The 24955-nt window shown below is 39.6% G+C and overlaps 1 protein-coding gene across 1 annotated transcript in view; it reads left to right on the top strand.

The window, feature by feature from the left end:
* The window catches only part of RTN4RL1 (reticulon 4 receptor like 1), a 1043895-nt gene that overhangs the window by 985721 nt on the left and 33219 nt on the right, over positions 1 to 24955 (top strand). The window lies entirely within an intron of this gene.

The following is a 24955-nucleotide window of genomic DNA, read 5'->3' as shown; positions in this document are numbered from 1 at the left end:
TAAAGGTCTGCATCCAAAATCTCAGTCTCTCCTTGTTTTTTGAGCTTCCCCATTTTATCATCATCTCTTTCCACTTTAAATTATAGTTTTCTGCTTATGCTATGTATAGGTGCCTTAAGTGTGTTACTCTGAAATACCCCTTCAAATCGAATAATCTCGATCCGCCCTGTTTTGTTGGCAGACTATGCTTATCCCACTTGACTTTTGCTATCTTCCCCTCCCAGATAAAATCCTTCAGCTCTTTATTAATTGCTATCCACAACTTCTCCTCTGTTTGATAAAAATATGCCTGACCTGTGTATAAGATTAAAGGGACTAAAAATATTTTGTGTAAGTTCAAGAATGCAGAGAGGACCAGGAGAAAGCCCAAAAATGAATTAATAGAAAAACAGACCATATGGTCTGAAGAAGTGGGTTTCCTGCGAAAGTGCACACCAGTTTTAACAGTTTCTATTTATCAGTTTTTATTAAACTAAGTTTTTAACACCCAGCCTTTGTTGGACATCTGTTTTCTACTAAAAACATTTTAACTGCTTGTATGTTACTATCGCTATCCATATAATGGAGCTTCCATTTTCTTAGTTTTTGTATTATATTTTGTTAAGTCTCTTGCCATATATCCTTAGCTGCCAGACCTGAATCATTTTTAATCCATATCCCCTAAATACTTCATTTTATCATGTCCCCATAAGTATGGATATTGCTGAACCAATTTGTATGTGGGTACATAATTTACCGCTATTGCCTTTGTTTTACCTTCATTCATTTTGTATCCTGAAAATATTTGAAACTGTCTCAATATGTTCCACAATACTGTAATGTCCATTTCTGGTTTTGTCAGGTATAAAATAATGTCATCTGCAAGTAGAGCCAGCTTTTCTTGACTACCATACCAATTATATACTTGAATTTCTGGGTCCCTTATTTTCTTTGCCAATGGTTCTAAATATAATGCAAATAACAAGGGGGAGAGAGGACACCCCTGCCTGGTTCCTCTCCTCAAGCAGAAATTATTTTATTATTTATTTATTTATTTATTTATTTTATTTTACATCTGTTTACTGGGAAAGTCCGACTTGGAACAGAGCCAGTTTTCAGCGGAGGCCCGGGGAGAAATGCTCCAGATGCATGTTTTTGTAACGTGGGAGGAAACTGGAGTACCCGGAGAAAACCCACAAGAACACAGGGAGGACATGCAGACTCTGCACAGAAGGCACTCAACCTGAGAATTGAACTGGAGAACCTGTGAGGCGACAATGCTATTGCTGCACCACTGCACCATCCAATTATCAGAGAGGACCCCACCTACTTTAATTTTCACCTCTGATCCCTCATATATCCTCCTAATCAACCTTATAATTTTATCAGGGAATGCAAATGCCTCCATTGCTCTGCTTATAAGTTCTCACCTTACTCTGTCAAATGCTTCACTGCATCAAGACCCACCAACAACAGTGGTATTTTCTTACATTCTGCTTCCCTCTGGATCATCAGAGTTCTGTTAATGCTGTCAAATGTTTGCCTCCCCTCCACAAAACCACATTAATCCATATCTATCAATTTTGGCATCACTTGCCATTTTTTAGCCATTATAAACATAAACATTTTATAATAATGGTTTAGTATTGAAATGCGGCTGTATGAAGCTGGATCTGAGGGATCTTTACCCTCTTTAGGTATTATGGCTACCACCGCTTTCTTCCAAGATGTTGGCACTTCTCCTGTTAAAATACTGTTAAACAAAACCTTGCAGATCTTTGTCAGTTTTTCCCTCCAAGTTTCCAAACTTCCACAGGAATACCATCTATTCCTGGGGACTTTCCTGTTGATTGATTATACATCACAGTTTTTATCTCATCTCCTTCTATCCTAACTGTTAGTAATTGAGCCTCCTCTACCTCTAACCTTTGGCATATTTTATTCTTCCATAAACATTTCCATTTGTACCTTTTCTTGATTTCCATATTTCTCTGCTTTATACAGATTTTTATAGAATTTCCAAAATATTTCTAGTACTTCTATAGGATCCTTTGTTACCTTCCTTGTTATAGGCTCCCTAAGCTTGGTGACAACCTTTCTACTTTTTGTTGTCTGAGTCGTAGTTTTTGTGCTCTAGAGTTATCATCAAAAAACTGTTGCTTAACAGTAATCTTTCTGAACTCATGCATATTATGGAGGTAATCCCTTATTTTCTGTTTAGCATCCTGCAGTTGCGCCACTTCTTGTTCTGTGAGATTCCCCCTATTGCGCAATACTTTAACATTTGTCAGGCCCTCTAAATAATTATTGTTACTTCTTAACCATATCTCTCTTTCTTTTATTTTCACCCTATTTTAAACTCCACTTTATTTATTTTTATTTTGCATTTGTTGACCGGGCTAGTCTAACTGGATATATGTCCATTTTCAGTAGAGGCCCGGGGAGATAAGCTCCATGACACACAGATAACATAAAAATTGCAAGCAAATATAAAAAATTACAGTAGTACATACACTGACAATTCAGGTTAATACAGAAAATCATTTGAAGAGGACAGACGTCATTGCAATGTAAACTGCAGGTTCAAAATAACATGTAGGTACATTACTTAATGAAAAAGGAGGCATACAGACTGATTCAATGTACAAGTACAGTACATAACTTAATGGCAAAAAAAGGAGGCACACAGGCTGATGCCTTATCCAAGTACAGTACACAATGAAAGAGGCAACTTAACGTTTAGTAGTAGTATTAATGTTTTTTTTAACAAATAAGTAAAAGAAGGAAGGAAAATAATGATACAGAGTGTAGAAGTTAAATATTGTTAAAAGGATGACAGAAGAGTTAATGAAAAGAAAAGGGAAGGCAGAGCATATTAGGGTAGAGTAGATAGTTAGTCAGGTTTAGTACAGGGGCATAACCAGTGTGTTCTGAGGAAAAGTTTGAGTCTATTTTTGAAGGGTGATGAAGAGGAAAGTGAGCAAATGTAATTTTATTCCACTCCCTACTATATTTTCAGAAGAAATTTCTATCTTCTCTAATAGCTCCTGAATAATTTCCACTACCCATTCCTTAAATTCCTCCTTTTTCAACGGTCAATTGGGAAAGTGCCAGTGTCTCATTTTTATTTCATTACCCTGTGTTCTTATTTTAGTTATTATTGGCACATGACATGAAATAGTTATAGGGTGTGTATCAAGAACTTCAATTAATACAAATGTTCCAGTGAAATGTAAATTCTGTATAGCCTAGTTCAGTTTTTGTATCTTGGGGAATAATATGTAAATTCACTTTGAACTCATATTACTGAATTCACATTTTCCATACCAAATATTCTCATAAATTTCTTTAAAAATCTACTCTCCTTTGTTATATTTTGCTTTCTGGGGGCCCCAGACACATTTTCATTGTTGCAAATCAAATTCCAGTCCCCACCTACAAGTAATATTCCTTACTGAAAGCTGATTATTTCTCCCAGAATTTTCTTAAGCTCCATTGTAGCAGTTTTTGGTGGAATATAAATACATGACAGTGTAATCATCCTGCCTTGCCAGTAGCCCCCTAGTACTACAAATCTACAATTATTATCTTTTTTATCCTTTTCTATTACTATTACTATTACTATTACTTATTAATGTAAGCACTCCTCTCTTCCTTTGTCCCAGGTATTCAGCGGAGTAACCATAACTGTCCTGAAAACCTTTCTTTATCAAATTCACATGTTCAGTTTTTCCAAGGGTGTCCACTGTAGCAATAGCTATTTGCACTTTACATTTTTTAATATAGTTCAGTGGTCTTTATTTTGTTGTATTTATCTGTGAGATCATTAATGTTTAAAGACATTATAGACAGCATAATATTCTTGAGAAATTATTATTCCCACCTTTTATGTGTAACAGCTTTTTTTGTTACATGTCAAGTTCCAGCTTTTGTGTTATGATTAAACCATTTTCTTGATGGTTTTGGAACTGCAGTGCATGATGGAGAGAACATGTCATCTAGCTGAGCTTCACTTATTGCCATATTAATCTAACCAAAAATGCCACAAGTATTCAGACCTCATGTGTATGTTTACTGAGTGTACATATTGCAGAATTTAATAAGTTAACTAGATTCTTCGGCCAGAGAGTTTTGTGGTACAGAGTTAAGATGTCTCATTTGAATTACTTTTTCTAGTTACACCTCATACTATGGGAACAGTATAGCTTGCCTGGAGAAGGGTGCTCCTATGCACATGAGATGGCCTCCTGTATAGATGGGATATGTCTTTAGCACTCACCATATTTCCTTCTACTACAGGGCATCCTGCAAGGAAAAACAAAACACAGTGCAGTACAGTTTTTTCTGTCACAGTTCTGAACCTGTAGTGTGACCTGCAACATTCCATGGGATCACAGGGTCCAACAACACCTCAAAAATGTCCAGCTGTACAGAGATGTATGTAACTATGCTCAGTGAGGGAGACTTTAATCAGTCTAATGTAACCTGATCCATGCATCTCTACTGCCTATTTACTACTGTCATCTACTTCAGGCAAACAACCTGTATCTGTGCTGTAGATATTAATCTCCTGAGTGAGAACTCCTGATGTTTTTGTGCAAAACATTAATATCATGTTTTATTTATTAATGTTTTATTTTATTTTATTTCTATTTGTTTTCCTGGGGAACAACACCAGTGTCAATGGACCTTTAAATATAAATAATGATTGAGGTTTGATTTGCCAAACAGAAATGCATTCACCCTCACTTTGGTGAAACTAAGTCTTTTCCAAAAAAGACTCATTTTGATTTCACAAAGTTGGAGTAAAATATCATTTTCAGGGGGGGTCTACATCTACTTTTTATAATTATGTCCATTACTGCTACATTTCAGAGTGGGGAGATATTTAATTCTGTTCATTGTTCATTGTTTGACTTCTGGAGTGTGTACACACATGCATACATGCATGCACACATACAAACAGACCCACATAGGAAATCTTGGTTTGCCCTTACAGTGAGATGGAGAACACGTATTTCTACCTGTTATTAGAAGAAGCCTTCTCTTCAGAAGACTGCTTTTGCTAAATCTGCTTCTTCTTTTGACGTAGTCTAAATAAATACAGTGTGTGTGTGTGTGTGTGTGTGTGTGTGTGTGTGTGTGTGTGTGTGTGTGTGTGTGTGTGTGTGTGTGTGTGCACGTGTGTGTGTTTGCCCTATTCTATGGTCTTGGTATAAAGGGGCACTTGTAATTAGTACATCTGCATTGTAAAGAAAAATCAAATAAATAAATTGAACAACTGCATCGTAAAGAAAAAATCAGATAAATAAATAAAGCAAATAAGTGCAAGATAATTTTAATGAACAGTCCTATGTTGCTGCTTATAACCTTTCAGGTACTGTTGATAAGTCTATATGTGACAGAATGGCAACCATTCAACACTTGCATCACTTGCATTTATGTTTGTGTATACATATGCGTGTGTATAAATATCATATATAGATATATATATATTTATGACACTTACTCGTATACTCATATAATCGAGAGCAACAAGATTAACAAAAATTGATCAATCGGAAGAATATTGAAAATTGCAAAAAAAAAAAACCACCTTTTTTGTAGGGGGCAAGACCCCCTGCACCCCTCACGTCCCCTGCTAATTATATATACAAACTCTGAGCCTGTTGTACAGTGGGGAAAGAGCAAACTCCTAGATCCCCACTGTTTATGATCTTGCACCAAAAAGTACAGTTTTGTACCTACCATAAATGTAGATGTTCGAGTGTTCACCCTGCTGCAGTCATCACACTTGGGTTATCCTGCCGTCAGGCGCTCCCGCAGTCGGCCCAAATTCCAAAGTCTTGGTCCGGCGTCGGTTGCTGTCGCATCTTCCCTGACGTCAGCGCGTCAGGGGTATATAAGAGGCATGCAACGCCATTTTCTTCAGTTTTTCTTGCCCCAGATGTCAGGTGCCCCCAAAAAGGTAGGCAAAATATATATATATATATATGGCTATATAAAAATAAAACAAAACCCTTAGGTACAAGCAAATACACCACAGAGGTAGTATAGGATAAAGTGGTAGAGATAAGTTCAGCTAGTTCAGAGGGGATGGAGGGAGGGTAACCTGGACTGCAGCAGGGTGAACACTCGAACATCTACATTTATGGTAGGTACAAAACTGTACTATGTTCATCATGTTACCCTGCTGCAGTCATCACACTTGGTTTGAATCCCAAAGCTAAGGAGGGGAGGTGGAGTCAAACAGGGTTAGAAGAAGCTAGTAGGCCCTGCAAAACTGCAGTGGCAAAACCAGCTCTAGTCTTAGAGTATAGAGGTAAGTGATAGTGTTTGGTGAAGGTGTACATTGAACTCCAAGTAGCAGCTTACAGAATATCCTTGGTTGGCACTCCCCTGAGAAAGGCTGCTGATGTAGCTGTAGCCCTGGTGGAGTGGGACTTAATGTTAGCAGGTACTGGTTTCCCATGATGTGTGTAGCAGAAACGTATGCAATGTCCTATCCATTTAGAAATGGTCTGTTTTGAGATAGCTTTTCCTTGTGATCCTGTAGCATAGGCTACAAAGAGCTGGTCAGCTTTTCTGAAAGCCTTAGTTTTATCCAAGTAGTAACGTAATTGCCTATGAATGTCCAAAGAGTGCAGGAGTCTTTCTCCTTTGTTCTGGGGATTTGGGAAGAAGGTGGGCAAGTGAATGGTTTGGTTTAGGGCCACACTGGATACCACCTTTGGCATAAAGAAAGGATTAGTTCATAGAGAAACTCTGTCTTGATGAAAAATGAGGAAAGGTTCCACTGCCATTAGTGCCTGTAGCTCTGAGACTCTTCTAGCTGAGGTTATTGCTAGTAGTAGGGCAGTTTTCCATGAAAGAAATTTTAAATCAGTTGAAAAAGCTGGTTCAAAGGGCAGCAGTGTAAGCTTTTCCAGGACAAAGTTGAGATCCCAAGTAGGTGTAGGAGCTCTCCTTGGCGGTCTTAAGTTCTTAGCCCCTCTGAGGTACTGTCTTAGGAGTAGATGTGAAAATAAAGGAGGATCCGTGCTGTAATGAGCTGAAATTGCTGAGGCGTGGATCTTAATAGATGAAAAGGAAAGTCCTTTGTGTAACATCTCAGTTAAATATTGTAAAATCTGAGGAATGTTCGGCTCTAGGGGATTTAGACCTTTAGCCTGGTTCCAGGAGCAAAATCTTTTCCATTTGTCTGAATAGGTTTTCCTGGTGCTGGGCCTCCTGGCTTCCAGAATGACATCCATAACAGCTTTGGATAAAGGTGTTGGCTGGTTGTTTAGGTAATTTGCCATGCAGCCAGGTTTAAAGTCTTGAGCTGGCTGTGTAGAATCAGATTGTCTTGTTGGGTGAGCAGGTGAGGAATTTGTGGCAAAATCCATGGTGGGCCCTGGGTCATGTTCCTTAAAATTGGGTACCAATGTTGGCGTGGCCAGTCTGGTGCAACGAGACTCATTTGTGGCCTCTCTAATCTGACTTTCAGCAGTACCTTTGCTAGAAGAGGCAGTGGAGGGAAGGCATACACTGTTAATGTTTTCCAACTGAATGAGAGAGCGTCCACTTTCCAAGCTAGTGGATGGAAGGTCCTTGTGCAAAAGTTTTGAAGTTGGTGGTTGTGGAGGCTTGCGAACAGATCTATGTCTGGGCATCCCCATTTTTGAGCTATCATTGCAAATACTTGTGGATCTAGTTTTCATTCGTGTGGATCCATGATGTTTCTGCTTAGGTCATCTGCCAATGTGTTTTTCTTTCCTGGCAGGAATTGTGCTCGTAATTGAACCTGGTAAGACAGTGCAGTGTTCCACAAGGTCATTGCTTGCCTGCATAGAGGGTAGGAATGTGTGCCCCCTTGCTTGTTTATGTACCACATAACTGTGGTGTTGTCTGTCCTTATTAGTAGTTGTCCTGGGTGTAGAAGGTCCTTGAAAGCTGTTAGGGCATTCTGCACTGCTAGCATTTCTTTTTAATTGATATGCAGGTGTCTCTGATCTGTAGTCCATTTGCCCTGAATGCACTGTCCTGCCATGTGTGCTCCCCAGGCATAGTCCGATGCATCTGTTGTCATAGTTTGCCTGGCTGTGGGTAAGGTGAAAGGCTGACCCTTGTTGAGGTGACATGCCTGTGCCCACCATAGAAACTCCTGTTGAAGACAGGGAATGAGTGGAATCATTGTTTCCAAGCTGTGGCTGTGCTGAGTCCATACACTTTTCAGGTACCATTGTAATTTCCTCATATGCAGTTTTGCAAATGGTATTAGTAGTATGCAAGATGCCATGAATCCCAAGGCCTGCACAATTTTTCTTGCAAGGAGTTGGGTCTTTGTTGCCATTATTCTGAAATATTGAAACAGCTGTCGTCGTTTGTCTGGTATGAGATAAGCCATCTGGGCTATTGTATTCAAGCTGGCACCCAGGAATGTTATGTTTTGTGAGGGCACTAGTTTTGATTTCTTTTCGTTTACTGTGTACCCTAGGCAACTTAGAAGGTGTTTGACAAATGCCAGATGCTGTAAAAGAATGTCCTTGCTTTCTGCTTGAATAAGACAGTTGTCCAGGTATGGGTATATTTGAATTCCTCTTTGTCTGCAGTATGCAATTACTGGTGCCAGGCATTTTGTGAAGACCCTGGGCGCAGTAGATAAGCCAAAGGGCAGTGCAGAGAATTGATAATGCGTTGAACCTGCAATGAAGTGGAGGTATCTTCTGCAATTATGTCTGATAGGGACATGCAGGTATGCCTCCTTGAGGTCCAAAGTGACTAGCCAAGCATTCTTGCCCAGGATGGGAAGAAGTTGCTGTAGTGTTAGCATCTTGAATTTTGGTACTTGCAGATAGGTGTTCAGAATTGAAAGATCCAGAATGGGTCTCCATGCTTTGTCCTTTCTTGGAACTAGGAAGAGTCTTGAGTAAAATCCTTGTCCCTGCTCCTGTGTAGGTACCTACTGAATGGCTCTCATGTTCATGAGAGCTGTAATTTGTTTTTGTGCCTCTGCCCATTGATTTGGTGGCAGGTTTGGCATTCCTTTGATCCTTGGTAAGGTATGAAAGTGGAATCTGTATCCTTGAGAGACAATGTTTAGAATCCATTTGTCTTTTGTGATGATGTGCCAGTTGTCTGCAAAAAATGCTAGTTTTCCTCCCAGGGGTGTTGCCAGGAGAGATTTGCTTGGTAGTTTGAGGATAGAGTCATTGTGTCTGCCTTCTGCTAGCTTGGGGCCTGTCTTCTCCTCCTTTCTGGGTAGCAGAATCCCATTGGCGAGGTTTGTAAGGGCTCTGTGACTGACCTCTGCCCTTTGGGTGTCTGTATTTGCCCCTCTGTGATCTGTCTGAAGCTGGAAAGGACCAATTTTTTGTTGGCCAATTTCTGCTGAAGCGAGGGGGTTGTACCTGCAAGAAATCCTTGACCGTTTGCATAGATTTAGCCTTATCCTCCATTTTCTTTAAAACCTCTTCTGCTTTGACACCAAATAATACATCCTGTTGTAAAGGTGCATCTAATAATTTTGCTTTAACATGGTCAGGGAGGGTTTGCTCTTTTAGCCAAGCATGTCTACGAATGACTGAGCCAGTAACAGCTGCTCTACAAGAAGCTTCCAATGAATCAAATCCGCATTGTAAAGTATGCTTGCCCACCTGTTCAGCTGCATGCAACAGATCCTGCATTTCCTTGAATTCAGGCTGTTCTGAGTGTGTGCTCATTTTTTGTTTTAACATCAGGAATTGTTGATATTTCAACATGTGAAACTGGCAATTTAATGCTCTCATAGCCAGAGTTGCAGAGGTGTATATTTTCTTTCCCCATCTATCTAGGGCTCTGGAATCTCTTTCAGAGGGCACAGGATTTTTAGCCATAGAAGCCTTTGCTCCCTTAGGACCCTGGGATATGGTTTCTGGGTCAGCTACAGGGCTTTTATAAAGGAATTTGTGTGAGTCAGGTACTCTGTAGTATCTGTCTGGTTTTGGCTTGAGCAGGAGGTAGAGAGTCTGGATTTAAACTAGACTCCAAGTAGACATCATCCACAATATCTAAAACAGGACGGATAGCAAGAGGTCTGTGCTGGGGTAATAAAAGGAACTCTCGGAGCCTTTTCTTAGAATCTGAGTAATCTTGGCCTTCCCAGTGGAAATGTTCCCTCATGGTATGTAATGTTTCCCCAAAGGAGTAGTCTTCAGGGGGAGATGCTGAGGGAATAGAGTCTTCAGCATCAGAATCCTCATAAGGTGGAAAAGTGTAATCCTGTTCCTCAGAAGAATCTGAGGAGAGAGAAACCTAGTCAGACGATGCATAATCCTCCTCTTGTCTTGGTCTTTTATCAGCAGGGGGATGGGAACCCCTGATAAGGGTAATTAAATCTTCAGCCATCTTAAGCATCTGTTTCTTAGGCATGGGGCCTTGACCTGTAGACTGATGAACAGTTTTCTTAGGTTTTAAAGGAGTTTTAAGCTTAGCATAAGATTTAATGGTGAGTGTAGTCGGTCTGAAGACACCTTCTGCAACCGAAGGAGTTTCCTCTGCACTGGTGTCTAAATCTGCTCCGGTGTCGGTAGATGGCTGCGTTGGCCTAGTAGACTCCGCTTGGGAGTCGGCAGCTGTCTGGGGTTCCAGCTCTACGGTCATCAGGGGCTGCGTAGGCAGCTCACTGAAAACCGGAGAACCGGAGAACCGGCGACAGGCCCAGCTGAGGCCTCGGGGTCTGGCTTATTCCTAGGCTGCCTGTCCTTATCCTTGCGTTTTTTATGATTTGCGGTCATCGGCTGCTCCAACGGCATGATATAATTGAATTTCCTACCAAAGTAATGCCGTGCGAAGTCAAAACGGCATTTGATAATGCGTTTATTAAACATAGCACAAAACCGACAACCTGTGACGTCGTGGTCTGGGCCTAGGCAAGGAATACAATAGGAATGGAAGTCCTTATGAGGTATTTGCTTCCCACAAGAAATGCAATTGTTAACTTTTTCTGACATCGGACTGAGGCAAGAAAATGTTCCCCAATGGGGTACTTAGCTTTATTGAAGACTTCGGACTGAAATTCAAATCGAAAATCTCAGGTGTCGGCCGACCGGCACTTGCGAACTGCTTCTGCTTCGGGCATCGCGCGGCAAGAAAGACTGAAGAAAATGGCATCGGATGCCTCTTATATACCCCTGACACGCTGACGTCAGGGGAGAAGCGACAGCAACCGACGCCGGACCAAGACTTTGGAATTCGGGCTGACTGTGGGACCGCCTGATGGCAGGATAACCCAAGTGTGATGACTGCAGCAGGGTAACACGATAAACATCAGAGACAACGATGTTTGAGCATTTAGTTTTCAGTCATCTGTGCTGGCTTTATTTTGCTGTGATGATTGCACCATTCTACTGCCTCAATGACACCCATGTATAGATAGATAGATAGATAGATAGATAGATAGATAGATAGATAGATAGATAGATAGATAGACACTGTGATGGACTCTCACAGCTACATACAAACTGTTCATTTGTAAGTACCACTGAGAAGGAGGCAAAAGTGTTATATATGTTGTGTGTCCCAGTGGTAAAAAATGGATAAAGTTCTCATTATGGCTCAAGAGACCTGAATCTTATTAGTGGTTTTGGCACTTAATAGCAGAAGCAGGGAAGATGAACATACCTGTCCTGGGGGGGGGGGACATATTTTCAGCCGTCTTGTGCCACTGCACTGCTGACACAGCTTTGGCATGACAAGCTGGTTGCAGTGGTTCTTGTTGGCATGCATGTGTAGAACGAAAGAGCATAGGTGGTCCTTGTGATGACACGAGTGCTCCTGTAACCACCAGGGGAGGGGTTGAGCCATCCATCATAGTAGTAGTAACACTGTTAAATAATATAAAATGTGTTCTCTGTGTGTATTTGTGTGTGTACATGATGGGTATGCATGTCTGGTAGAAGAAATGGAGAGCTGTTTGGTTTTGCCTCCCCCATAGTGAAATTCAAGGATTAACAATTACCTATCACCGTCCCTGAAAGTAAGTTAGACACTGTGCTTTAACATAATTTACTGAATATGAAAACTGTGTATTTATTTATTGACTGGCTAATCCCTCTAAGAATATTTAAAATATGTCTTTTTTGAGAGCGAGCCAGGAACTCATAACACAGTTAAATGCCAATAGTATGCACATAAATTACAGCATTATAAGTAAGCCAGTGTATGGCATTGATTTAAAACCTGCAGACTATAAACATGCAAATTGGACAAGGTCAGGGACTGAGAAATCAACGCTCTGGATAATTAACAGATCAAATTCAAGTTCTCAGTGAACATTGTGCCAGGATAATGAATTGCTAGCAAGTCTCCTGTAAAACCACAAATCCATATGTAGGCCAAAGCAGTTGTAGAAGCTGACCTCCACAAGAGAATTTTGAGCTTTTGTTTGAAAAGCTAGGTTTCAGAAGGGATCTTGACATGCAGCATAGACTTGATGTCACAACACAAGTGCAGAGAGGTCAAAGTTCTTGTACCCAAGTCCTTTGAAACTCTGGCCATCTCGGTGAGTTTACACCATAGTAAAAGAAATGGATAACTATTAAGAATTGTGTGAACAGTAAGGTCAGGTTACCTCCTATCCCTGGTACTGAAATATTAATACCGAACCAAGCCATGCTTTGCATAATACAAGATGTTTAGCATGCAACTAAGGGTTTCCAGTTGTGTCACAGAACAACGGCAAGCATACCAAGCCATGTATATTTGTATTTTACCTATATTCAGTGCTGCCTCCACTTTTGATTTTACTTCTCTGTTTCATCTCTGGAGCATCTGCCTACATGCTAATATTGTATTGGAGTTATTTGTGAGTCACTGAATCTATCTGTCACATTTCTGTATGCAAGTTATAAAATACTCGTGAAAAGATAATGAACCCATTTCAGAAAGTCTTAATTTTAACTGCAAAGAGTAGTTAATGCTAAGCATAATAAAAAGGATGGCTAACAACTCAGAAAAGATACATTATTGAAATTAAGCATATTTATGGTCTGCACCCCCCTGTGAGCAGAATCATGATCAACAAAATCAAGCTTGCAATGCTGAGCCTCAAGAAAATATCCTTACAGGTCAGTGTTGGGCATCAAGCAATACCTGCAGCTTAGTTTTGAGCTCTGAGCTATACCTGCATCTCAGTGTCGGGCACCATAGCTATACCTGTGGCTCAGTGTTGGGCACAAAGTTATACATGCAATTCAGTGTCGGACACCAAGCTATACCTGCAGCTTAGTTTTGGGCACCATAGCTATACCTCCAGCTCAATGTTGGGCACAAAGTTATACATGCAACTCAGTGTCAGAAACCAAGCTATACCTGCAGCTCAGTTTTGGGCACCATAGCTATACATGCAGCTCAATGTTGGCCACAAAGTTATACATGCAACTCAGTGTCAGACACCAAGCTATATCTGCAGCTTAGTTTTGGGCACTAAGTTATACCAGCAGCTTAGTTTTGAGCACCGAGCTATATCTGCAGCTCAGTGTCGGGCAACATATCTATACCTGCAACTCAGTTTTGGGTACCATAGCTATACCTGCAGCTCATTGTTGGGCACAAAGTTATACATGCAACTCAGTGTCAGACACCAAGCTATACCTACAGCTTAGTTTTGGACACCAACAAATACATGCAGCTTAGATGTGGGCATAAAGCTAAACCTGCAATTCAGTGTCAGCCACCAAGCTATGCATGCAACTCAGTGTTGGGCACCAATCAATACCTGAAGCTTACTTTTGGGTACCAAGCAATACCTGTACCTTAGGTTTGGGCACCAAGCAATACCTGCAGCTTAGTTTTGGGTACCCAGCTGAGTGTACAGCACCAAGCTATCCAACATGGTGATATTTTTTTTATGCACAAAGTGAACATAAATTCTGACAGGAATGTTACACTGGATGTCCTGTGCAGCTCTAAGTTAGATTACTCTTAAATATCTTTATTTCACAGGATTTCCTTTTATTTTAAAGGAGCCATAGTCTGAGCCCATCCTAGGACCATATCCCAGGGTGATATTAGCTGAATCTCACAATGCTGGGGGGTACAATATTTTACTGAGTGGAGGGTAGCTCTGGCCAATTAATGAAGCCTTCCAGACTGGCTAATTAATTACTCAGGCTTGCTGAGCAGAACGGAAGATTAACTACAAGAGAAGAAGAGTTTTTGTGCTCATTTTCTGAATTTAGTCCATTGTACATTTTAGCAACTAAAACGCAAAAATAAATAAAAGGATCAATTAATTAATTAATTAATTAATTAATTAATTAATTATGAGCACATCCTTATTTACAACAACAAATTTGCCAATGAATGTACAAGTTTTTTTAAAGAAAATACTTTTAAATCAGCCTTAAAGAAAACAAAAGTATGTAAGTGCGGCATACTGCCAACAAGGCAATGTAGTGTTTGAATTACGGTCTTAAAACAGGATAAAAGATGTATAAATTTGAACTAAAATGTATGAGTCAGAACTGCCAAAAGTTAAAAGAAATGGAGATAAAAATAAGCATAGAACTGAAGAACAGCAAGCAAGCAAGAAGTAACTGAGTATAAAATAGAATTCTAACAAAAGTCTCACAACAGCATAAAAATTCAGAATTTTTAAAGTGGCAGTAAATAGAAAAAATATATACAGAAGAAAACACAAATACTTCTAAGTAAAAAAAAAAATAATTCTTAAAAATGCATGGCACAACACTAACCAGTAATGCACAGTGCAATCCTGCTGTGCCAGAAGCAAGGTACCCATCTTTAAAATTCTTAGTCTGGATTTAGGAATGAGTTTGGAAGACAAGCAGAGCTAGTGATAACAAAAGAGAGCAAGATAAAGAAAGACAATGAACACAGCTGGTTTAATCTTTTGTGGGCAGGCGGATTTTTACTGCCAAATATAAGGGTATGTTTACATCACAATTTTGAAATTACTTTCTGGTGAGAGTCAAATGCTGGAAATTGTGAGGGTGGAGTGTACATGTCATATCACATCTCTGTAACTGAGATGAGAAAAATAAAATCAGAAAAAAAAACGAAGTAGATGGCAGCACACCTGAAAGAATGATGCTAGTAGGCCCTCCAGAACCCTGCATTTTAGTCATCACAACCAGAGACGTGAACCCCTGCAAGTAAACCTGGTGGCTATGGCACCACAATCACTAGAGGTACAAGCTCCCTTCTGAGGAGGAAACTATGGGGGATTTGTGAGTGATAAGTATGGCTCAGAGAGTAGCGGCAGTTCTGGGGTAACTAGAGTGGTGAGGTATAATTTAAAGATCCTAATTTCATGTGGGTTATCTTTGTGATAAAACATAGAAGTTAAGTTACGCACCAGAGAATCTGCATCAGTCATGGCCATTTTTCCATACCTGTTACGGCCATCTGCACAAGTCAATGCTGATCTTGAGTCAGATGTGGCAGGGATACTTGTATGTATGTAATTCCCATATGAGCAATATTGATTTACACCCATATTACTTCTGCTGAGCAATAAGTAGGAAAATGTGCTTCTGGAAGTCAGATTTTTGTCCAAAGGTGTGGCTACAACAAAATGAACTGTGTATCAGGAGTAATGGAAGAAACTGTTCTGACAAAAAACAAATATGCAGGTATGGCAATTCAGGAGACAGTGATTGTGTGCCCTTACTGTTACAGTGACCTCCCCTCAAAGATATACTTTTACACTGACTTTTCTCACATAGTTTTGCTATCTTACTTTAAGGAGAGCTGTTGCAGCAGTAAATTATACAATTTAAGAAGAATCTACAGCAGTGTAAAACTCTGTAAACAAAATGGACCATTACAGGACCCTGTAGTATGGTCAAGTCAAACACAGTCCGAGTTCTAAACTAGGTTTCTGGTTTGTAATGTTTTGTATATGAGTGAACAGTAGTCCACGTTACTGCCTCTAGAATCTGTTGAGTAGAATAGGGTTTTCCACATAAGGTACTTCGGGTTCACTAAGTCTCGTGGTTCGAATGGAAACACTGTCAGTTGTCCTAACATGACTTTTAAATATGTGGGTGGAGACGGTGCTCTTTTCAAAGAGCTTAAGTGAAGAACACTTCTAAGAAGCTTTAACAGACAGTCAATTGCAATGTACATTTGTGATGAAGATACTCCAGTAGCCATAATTTGTGGTAGTGACAGTAGGTACTGGAGGTATTAAAACATGCTGATCTTTGGCTGGAGTTAGAAAAGGCATAATTAAATAGAAAAAAATACATATATAACATTTGTCTCATATCTTCAAATTCAACTAAAATAAAGTTTACTAAAAAAACCTCAGATAAGCACAAGCATGCTGATAATTTTATAATTATCAAATACTTTTGTGAGGCTTTTGTTTATTATATCCAGCAGTCAGCTTCCTTTTACAGGAATAAGATATTTTGGCCTATTAGTACTTTCTATTCATTGTGTGCTGTCACTGTTATTCCTATCTAGAATAGCTGAAACATTTTCTGTTAAATTTAATACTCTGTTATAACGCAACTAATAGGTACTATTTTATATTTATCTGTTCTGATACAACTACATGTAAAATAGTTGTGCTGCATTTTAGCTGCAAACTAGGTATGCTGTTTGTTCATGTTTTATGCCTTTGGCCCTGATTATGGATGAAAAGGGTCCATGGACCAGCCCAATTACCCATATAGCAAATGAAAAATAAATACAGGAAAACTAATGGAGTGCATTCAGCACAAAGCCACACTTCATACATACGACGAAACAAATTGATTCAAAGTATCAGGAGACACATATGTCTCACTGCAGTTCAGTATTGATGATGTGCTTAAAATACAGAGTATAATATTGACAGGGAAAAAACAGAAGATGCATCATAACGTAAAATGCAAGCAATGCAGTAAGGTCAGTCAGCAACACAGAGGTAGTCATTTTGTGTTGCACTGTTCAAAATAAACAGCTCAGACAATGAAAAGGTATTCAAGCTATTTCTTGGTGCATCACAGTAAAAAATATGATCAAGTCCAAGTACTGTGGATTATAATTATTACTGCTAGGGAAAGGGTTTTGGTAAGGTAATACATAAGTCTAGGGGTGGTACAGCGACAAGGTTAGAGCTGGCACGTATAAGTCAGATGGTATGGGGGGGGGGGTCCTTACTGATGTGTGCTAACCTTAAGCCTGCCACTGCCCTAACCCTTTCTGTAACAGAACCGCTAATCAGACAAATTAGATCTTTGAATAATGTTATCATCAGATTTTATACTTTTCTGATTGATAAAGGAAAGCTTTTGTTTTCTTTTGCAGTAGCCTTTGCCTCAGCAGTTTTTGGTAGGTTTTTACATGCAGACGTTTATGTACTGTATGCCAATATCCTTGCGCATCAACTATTAATAATAGTATACATACCAACCAACTATATATAACTCTATATATATATATATATATATATATATATATATATATATATATATATATATAGGTGATTCATATACCGATTCTGAGATCACAGAAACTTGGAGAACAGGCAGAAAGTGATAAAAGTGCAGCACATGTCCTCTTGCTTTTCTAACTCTAACTGCTATTAAGATGTTGGCAGCCTTCAAATGATGACATTTACCATAGATTAACAATATGTTTCTCACTGGCATCGGTGTAAGATGACAGAGAAGATGGATGATTTTTGTGGTAATGTCAAACATAAGAGGAGACGCTGTGGGAACAGACTCTGATGCTGGCAGTAGTGTAAGACAGCAAGAAAGGAGAGTGTGTGACATACATACAAAAGATCAGAGGAAGATGGTACATGATTCTGTAGGTAGTGTGAGTGAGCAGAGACGAGATTCTAAGCTACTGGGGGTACTGTGTGAGAACAGAGAGGACACTATGGCAGTTGTAATAGAGCAGAAGAGCAGGGGGATACAGTGGCATTGATAGTAGTGTACAAGGGTAACGGAGGAGTCTCCATGGCATTTGTGGCAATGCACCTGAGCAGCAATGCAGAGTAAATGGGAGAAAGAGGGTACTGATTCCTTAATTTGGAAATACAAACAAAGAATGATTCAGCTCCATATTTTTCATTGTAACATTTAGCCGAATCTTGGAATATGAGTTCATAACAAGGAGTGAAAAATATACTAATGCTCATAATATTTTTGCAGCAATAAAGGACTACAGCCAGGAGTAAATCTTATGCAATGATACACAGTTTCAAGGCAAGAGAGAGAGAGAGAGGTTATTTTTAAATTTATTATGAGAACAGAGGGACCACAGGTCAGGTATCACAGTGACCCGGTTACCTGACATTTGCACTCAGCTAGTAAGAATTTGGCAGCTCTGTGTCATGTGCCCAGTTTTGGATGTAGCATGGCACCTTGGCTTTTGATCTCAGGAGTAAAGAGTAGCTGCTGTTAAGGACATCAGCCATGTACTCAAATTCCAGGACACCCTGTGCATGACAACCAGTTACACAGGAAATGTGCTCTAGGCTGGCCCCCTATTTCTTAATGTACTGTCACCGAACACAAGAGTACTAGTCTGTTAGATTAAGAAGATGGTTAGTGGACATTCAGTTCTGGAAAGGTCTTCTTTCAAGTAAATTTAGGCAGTTATGGGCTACGCCAAAAAGAATAAGTTAGTGTTAGCCATATACTCATAAATACTACTCCATTCACTGTATGTTATTGAAGGACAATGTGAACAGCAAAGTGCTAAAAATAAATTTATAAGTATGAGCTTGACTTGTTCACTTTTCATAAGTTATTTGTTGTACCCAGCATTAATGGCTCTACCCACAATCTGCTTCAGTATCTTATATATGCCATCTTACGTATCCCATCACTTGTTTACTTGCCAAGTGCTCAGAGCCTTTCTTTATAATTCAGCCTGCAGCCTGCAGCTTCTTACTTGCTCATATATTTAACAAATATTATAGCCTCAAAAGGCTATGTATAGGTTGTTTGTAACATTTATCCTCATATGCACTTCCTGACTCTCTCTGTGGCCAGTCTGGTTGAGATTGGTATTCTGAGGCATTGTAGCAATTATTTCACGTACACTGACAACCTGCTTATTCTTAATAAAACAGATAAAGTATGCGAGACATGTAAATACACTTTAACGATGGAGGCAAAACTTTCTCATACAACCAAAACTAATCCTAGAGAGCTTGTCAGTGACACTTGCACAACACCTACTGCACAGGGTAAAGAACCTACACATAAAATTACTTATGCTGAGGCACTTACAGGTAATCTTCCTAAAACACTAAGACCTCCTGCACAGCACAATCAAAAAATGGGTCCTCAGCCATCATGTAAACATTCCTTTAAAACACCACCCACAGCTACATCTAGTAACACTGTATCCAAAGCCTCTATTGCTAAGCCCTTAAGGCAAACCAGTACACAGCCAGATTTACTGGTCATTGGTGATTCTATAGTGAGGCATAGCAATGTCACCTTCACCAGACTAAGGAGAGAGTCACAGATAGCTGCCTTTCTGTGGCTAGGCTCCATTAAGTTACACAGGCACTCAGATTATTGAACCACATGTACCAGTATGACTCTGTCACAGTCCATGTAGGTGTTAATGACCTGAGATGTACCTCCCTTGACTATATGAAGCGAGACATAATCAAGCTCACTGACTGCGTGTCTCAGGCAGGTATGAGCCTAGAGCTGAGCAGTATACTACCTTCTCCAAGGATGATGCCACGTTGCCAACAGAAAATGATTGATTTTAACAATTGGCTTAGTTTCTGGTGTTAATCCAAGAGGGTACAAAATCTGATGGCCTGGGAGGACATGATTGACAGACTATGCTGCTTTACCAGGGATTATCTGTGCTTATTCCGTATAGGTTTTTGGATATTGGCAAAGACATTTTCCGCCCCCATAGTGCCTTTTTTAGGCAATGCCAGACTGATAAACATACTGACTTAACTGACCCTATGAAGGAATATCTGAAGGTGGTACTGCTCAATGCTATAAGCCTCAACAAGAAACTGCACTCCCTGCAAGCCTTCCTCTCCCTGAAGAGTGTAGACATCTGTGTAACAATGGAAACACTGTTTAAAGTCCCAGACAGTACCTCAGCAATGCAAGGTTATAATGCCTTTCACACCTTTAAACCAGATACTGCACAGGAGGGAACTAAAGGTGAAGGGGGTCTCGGTCTATACTAAAACCACCATCACATCCAGATGTATGACCAATGGAATTCATACATGTGCAACTCACCATAAACAGGGTCTCATACCATATCCTTGCAACCTATAAGTCCCCCTCTATGTCCCAGGAAACCCATACTACCTCTCTCAATGTACCAGAGTCCCTCACCATTCAAATCAATATGATATTCATGGGGGATCTCAACTACCCCTCTATAGATTGGGACTCCTACACCACGTCTAATGCACAAGGCCAGTGATTCCTAAACTTTGTTAATACCAACATCCTTGACCTTGTATTCATGAACATGGGGGGCTGATGTCCCTCACCCAATGTAATGTCTTCGCTCATCAGAGCTGATCATAAGGCATTATTACTTGAAATAAAAATTAGATCTGGGAATCCAGCAAAACCAAAAACCTTTAGGATCTATTCCAGGACTAACCTCTCTATGCTAAGCAACACCTTGGCTAAATTCCAAGTACCTTCAAACCCGTAAATGGCATAGCATATACTAAGATATTTACAAAATCTGTGTACAGCCATAATGATAGTTGTATAGAGCTTGCTGTGCCTACTCATATTAAGAATAAGATAAACTCAAAAGACAAGCCACCCTGGTAGAATCACAGTATCAATCAGTTAAGTAACAAAAATAAAACAAATCTTGGCCAAGCATAAGAGGAACAAAGCCAAACATACTAAAAACCCCATGACCAATCTAAATAGGCAGCTAAGAGGGTTCATTAATTCTTCAAAGGTTAAATTTGAAGAAAAAATAGCTTCTCAGGCAAAATATAACCACAAAGTTTTCCACCGCTATGTCTGTAACATCAGTATGCAATATGCAAAACTTAATGTGAATGGCATCACCACACTGAACCAGAGCCATTGCCAACATTTTGGCTGACAGGTTCACCTCAAATCATGCCCCTCCAACTGCCCTCCAATAGTCTAAAGGAAATACCGCATACCACAATCCCCAGCCATTACTAGGGAACATGTCATCAATGCATTCCTGAGGCCAAAAGCACTGCATCAATGGGCCCCAATAACATCCCAGGATGTCTAATAAATAGCATGAAACATGACCTGTCTGGTCCACTTCAGTCAATTTCAGCTAGAGCCTTCAGTCAGGTTTTGTGCACAAGGAATGGAAGATGGCTACAGTCATTTCCCTGCACAAAGGAGTTTCCAACCACTGATCTGGGTAAGTACAGGCCCATAAGTCTTACTAGCCTCATATTTAAGGCCATGGAAATAATCATCATGGACATGATAAATGAGGACATAGGTAATCGTTAAATGCTGGACCCAACATAGTTCAACTTTGTTATACAAGGTCATGCCTATTAAATCTGGTGGACTTTTTAGAGAGGGTCACCAAAGCATTGGATGAAGGTAAGACTGTGCACACAGCTTATCTCGATCTGGCCAACACTTTTGATACTACACCTCACTCAGGCATTGTGGACAAGCTCACTGATTTAGGTATAAACCCTTTTATCAATGACTGGATAGCCAACTGGCTCACTAATAGAATCCAGGAGGTCAAAAGAGGTGAGGCCACCTCCACCAAGAGGCCAGTCATTAGCGGAGTCCTGTCAGGGCTCAGTACTGGGCCTATTCCTTTTTGGCATCTATTTCTCTGAAATGGAAGCAAATGCTGAAGGTTTATGGCTGACTAAGTTTGCAGATGATTGCAAGCTGGGGGTTATCATTGACTCCCCTGCAGACTCTAGCATTATTCAAAAAGGTCTATATCTCTGACTAACAAATGGTGTCAAAGCCATGGTCTTAAACTCAATGCTAAGAAATGCATAATTATACCCTTTGGGAAGTTAACCATCCTAGCTAATTACAATGTTGATAATATGCCCCTAAGAGTTGACCTAGTGGTTAGGGATCTGGTTACACACATAGACAGTAGCCTTTCCTTTAACCACCACATGGCCACAGTGATGAGGAAATCCTTTTATGTTGCACATCTTATAGGTAAGGGCATGGCATCTAGATCCAAAGAGGTCATTATCCCACTGTACTCTGTCCTTATCAGACCAATCGTAGAGTACAGTGCTCCCTTTGTTACACACCTGACCAGGCATATGCATCAACTATTGCGACCTGAAAGATTCCTTACAAAAAGAATACAAGGCTTAATAAACCTGCCTTATGCAGAGTGTCCTAAAGCCCTTTCCCTCTACTCAGCCTCCTGTAGATTGCTGAGGGGTGATCTATACCTGGCTTACAAGACATCCGCAGACCCCACAGTTATGAATCTCCTATGTACTTGTAAGTCAAAGAATACCGGAAATACAAGGTCTAGGGGCCTGCATTTTGTCTGTGATTTAAACAGAACATGCTGGATAGACAGATAATTGTCCCAGAGACTGCCGTCCTATGGAACAGCCTTCCCATCCATGTGAAGCTGAGTTCATCTATTTGCCAGTTTAAGTGCAACTTAGACCAGTCCATGGGGAACAGGAAAATTACACCAGGCCTGGCACCCATGTCCCTTATGGACAGAGGTAGCTTATAAATGACTGGCCCTCAATGTCCTATTTGGATACAGGACATCATTATTCTTCAGGGAAAACTTGGCTAGACTTAGAAAGGGCCCTGTGGATCGTTAGCCTAGTAACAATCTAAGAATCTATGTGCATACATACATACATACATACATACATACATACAGACAAACAAGTGTGTGTGTGTGTGTGTGTGTGTGTGTGTGTGTGTGTGTCTGTGTGTGTGTGTATCAAGAATATTTAGCATACTCCAGCTCTGTGGCTTTAAGGGATAAAGTCCTGACTTCACCGCAGGAGACTTAAGTTATGTCCCTAATACAGTTATAACTCTTTTGAGGTGCTTTAGCTAGGCTACTCAGTGGTCACTTTGACCACATTGTTAGTAAATACCCGTGCGCATTTAGAAGTATCCCAACTCATTAAGACCTATGTGATGTGGAATGTCACATCTCTAGCAACCTAAACACATCTTGCATTCCAGAGCATTTTCTTAAAAATAAACTTAAAAAGAATAAGAAAAACACATGTAAATATTTTGTGAACAATAAAAGCTATTACAAGTGTACAAATATAGCAATGTTATCAGTAAGACGTTTTCTTTCCAGTAATAACATCACATTCATAGTCTTTTCCATAAATTCTGTTATAATTCACACAAACACTAAATTATATTTTTTTCTAAACTTTCACAAATTTTCATACCTGAAAACTATACAGCCTAGACATATTGTGTTAGAAATCTTTTGTTAACCAGACATGACAACAAGAAATTTCTCTGTAAGTGCATGTTTATTGAGATATTTAAAGAAATATGAAAACACATATATTTAATGATATAATTAGCAATACATATAATGCTGGCTATCTCTCAAGGTGTGCACCTTACAGTTTAAATCCAGCCATCCATTCATCCATCCAGCCACACTCCTTTTTTCCCATTTTTGCACATGGGGTCAGGGTGTCACTTCAACAATGACAATCATCTAGAGCCAATGTTTACATCACTGGGTGGCTAGCCCTGCTGCAGTAGTTCTTCCACACCACACACTTGCATGCACAGCCACACCTATGGCCAATTTAAAGTATCCAGTCCACCTACTGCATGTTTTTAGTATATGAGAGAAAGCCAGAGCGCCCAAAGGAAACCCACGCAAACACAGGGAGACATGCAAACTCTGCACAGAAGGCATCCCAGCCAAGAATCGAATTAGGAAACTGCTTGCTGTGTGGCAGCAACACTATCTGCTGTGCCAGTTTGCCACATTGAAGACAATTTTCTTCAACATCTAAAGTTTCACCTAATGTCATGCAGCAGTTTGTAAGTCACTTGGCTTTAAATATTAAGTACATATGGAAATATTGCTTATTTTCATAATTACAAACAAACAACTAGCAATGTTTACAGCATTTTTTGTGAATTGTGCTGTCTCCCAGATTGGTGTTTCCCATGATATACGTCAATAAAATGTAGGTCTGTCAGTTATAAAAATATGAACATAAATATGAATAATAAGTGGCAAACAAAGATTCATTTCTCCACTGTAAGACATCCAAGACTAATAATCTTAATGTTTTGCTAATAACTTCTTGCCCTATCTAATAATGCCTAGTATTAACTTATAAGGCACTTAGTTAAAGAAGCCAGACCCAAAAATGTTTTGTATGCCAAAAGGAGGTATGGGGTGAACTGGAAATAAAAAAAAAAAAAAAAAAAAAAAAAGGCATTGTAGGCTTGAGCGAGTTAAAATAATTTTAAGTGAAAGGGCAAAATGAAACCAACTACAAGCAAGAAAAAAAAAGTTGCCAAATCAAGACACCAAAGTCATCAACAGAAAACAAGCAAGCAAGACCATGTCATCACAAAAGTAATGAACAAGTGAACCAATGTATTGTTTAATGAGGCTAATCGTCTCTGCCCTGCAGTCCATACCTCTGAACCTCTTAGCAAAAGAATTCTGGACAAAGCAAAACAGAATAGGGGGACAAAGGCCCAAAAATAGGAACAGATTTTAAATATTGCTCTTATAAACTTAGACATTTGTTAGAACAACAGGTTTTGCATTATCATGCATATTCTGAAGGATATGAAGTCAGAAACTCAAATGCCTTTCATGATTTAGTGATTTCAGTCTTCACTGATTTGCCAGAAAACCACAAATTTTGTTAGAAACAGACCAAAAATATGAGGCAAATATCTGGACAGTTACAACTACAAGTTGTAAGACAAACTACAGTCCCTTACTAATATGTCCATTTTATTTATATTTACTAACTTTAAGACTATACATAACTAAAGAGAAC

Source organism: Protopterus annectens, chromosome 13.part0 (assembly GCF_019279795.1).
Source record: "Protopterus annectens isolate FY-2018-M chromosome 13.part0, PAN1.0, whole genome shotgun sequence".
NCBI classification, from domain to species: domain Eukaryota; kingdom Metazoa; phylum Chordata; order Ceratodontiformes; family Protopteridae; genus Protopterus; species Protopterus annectens.
This window is presented reverse-complemented; position numbering and strand designations above follow the sequence as displayed.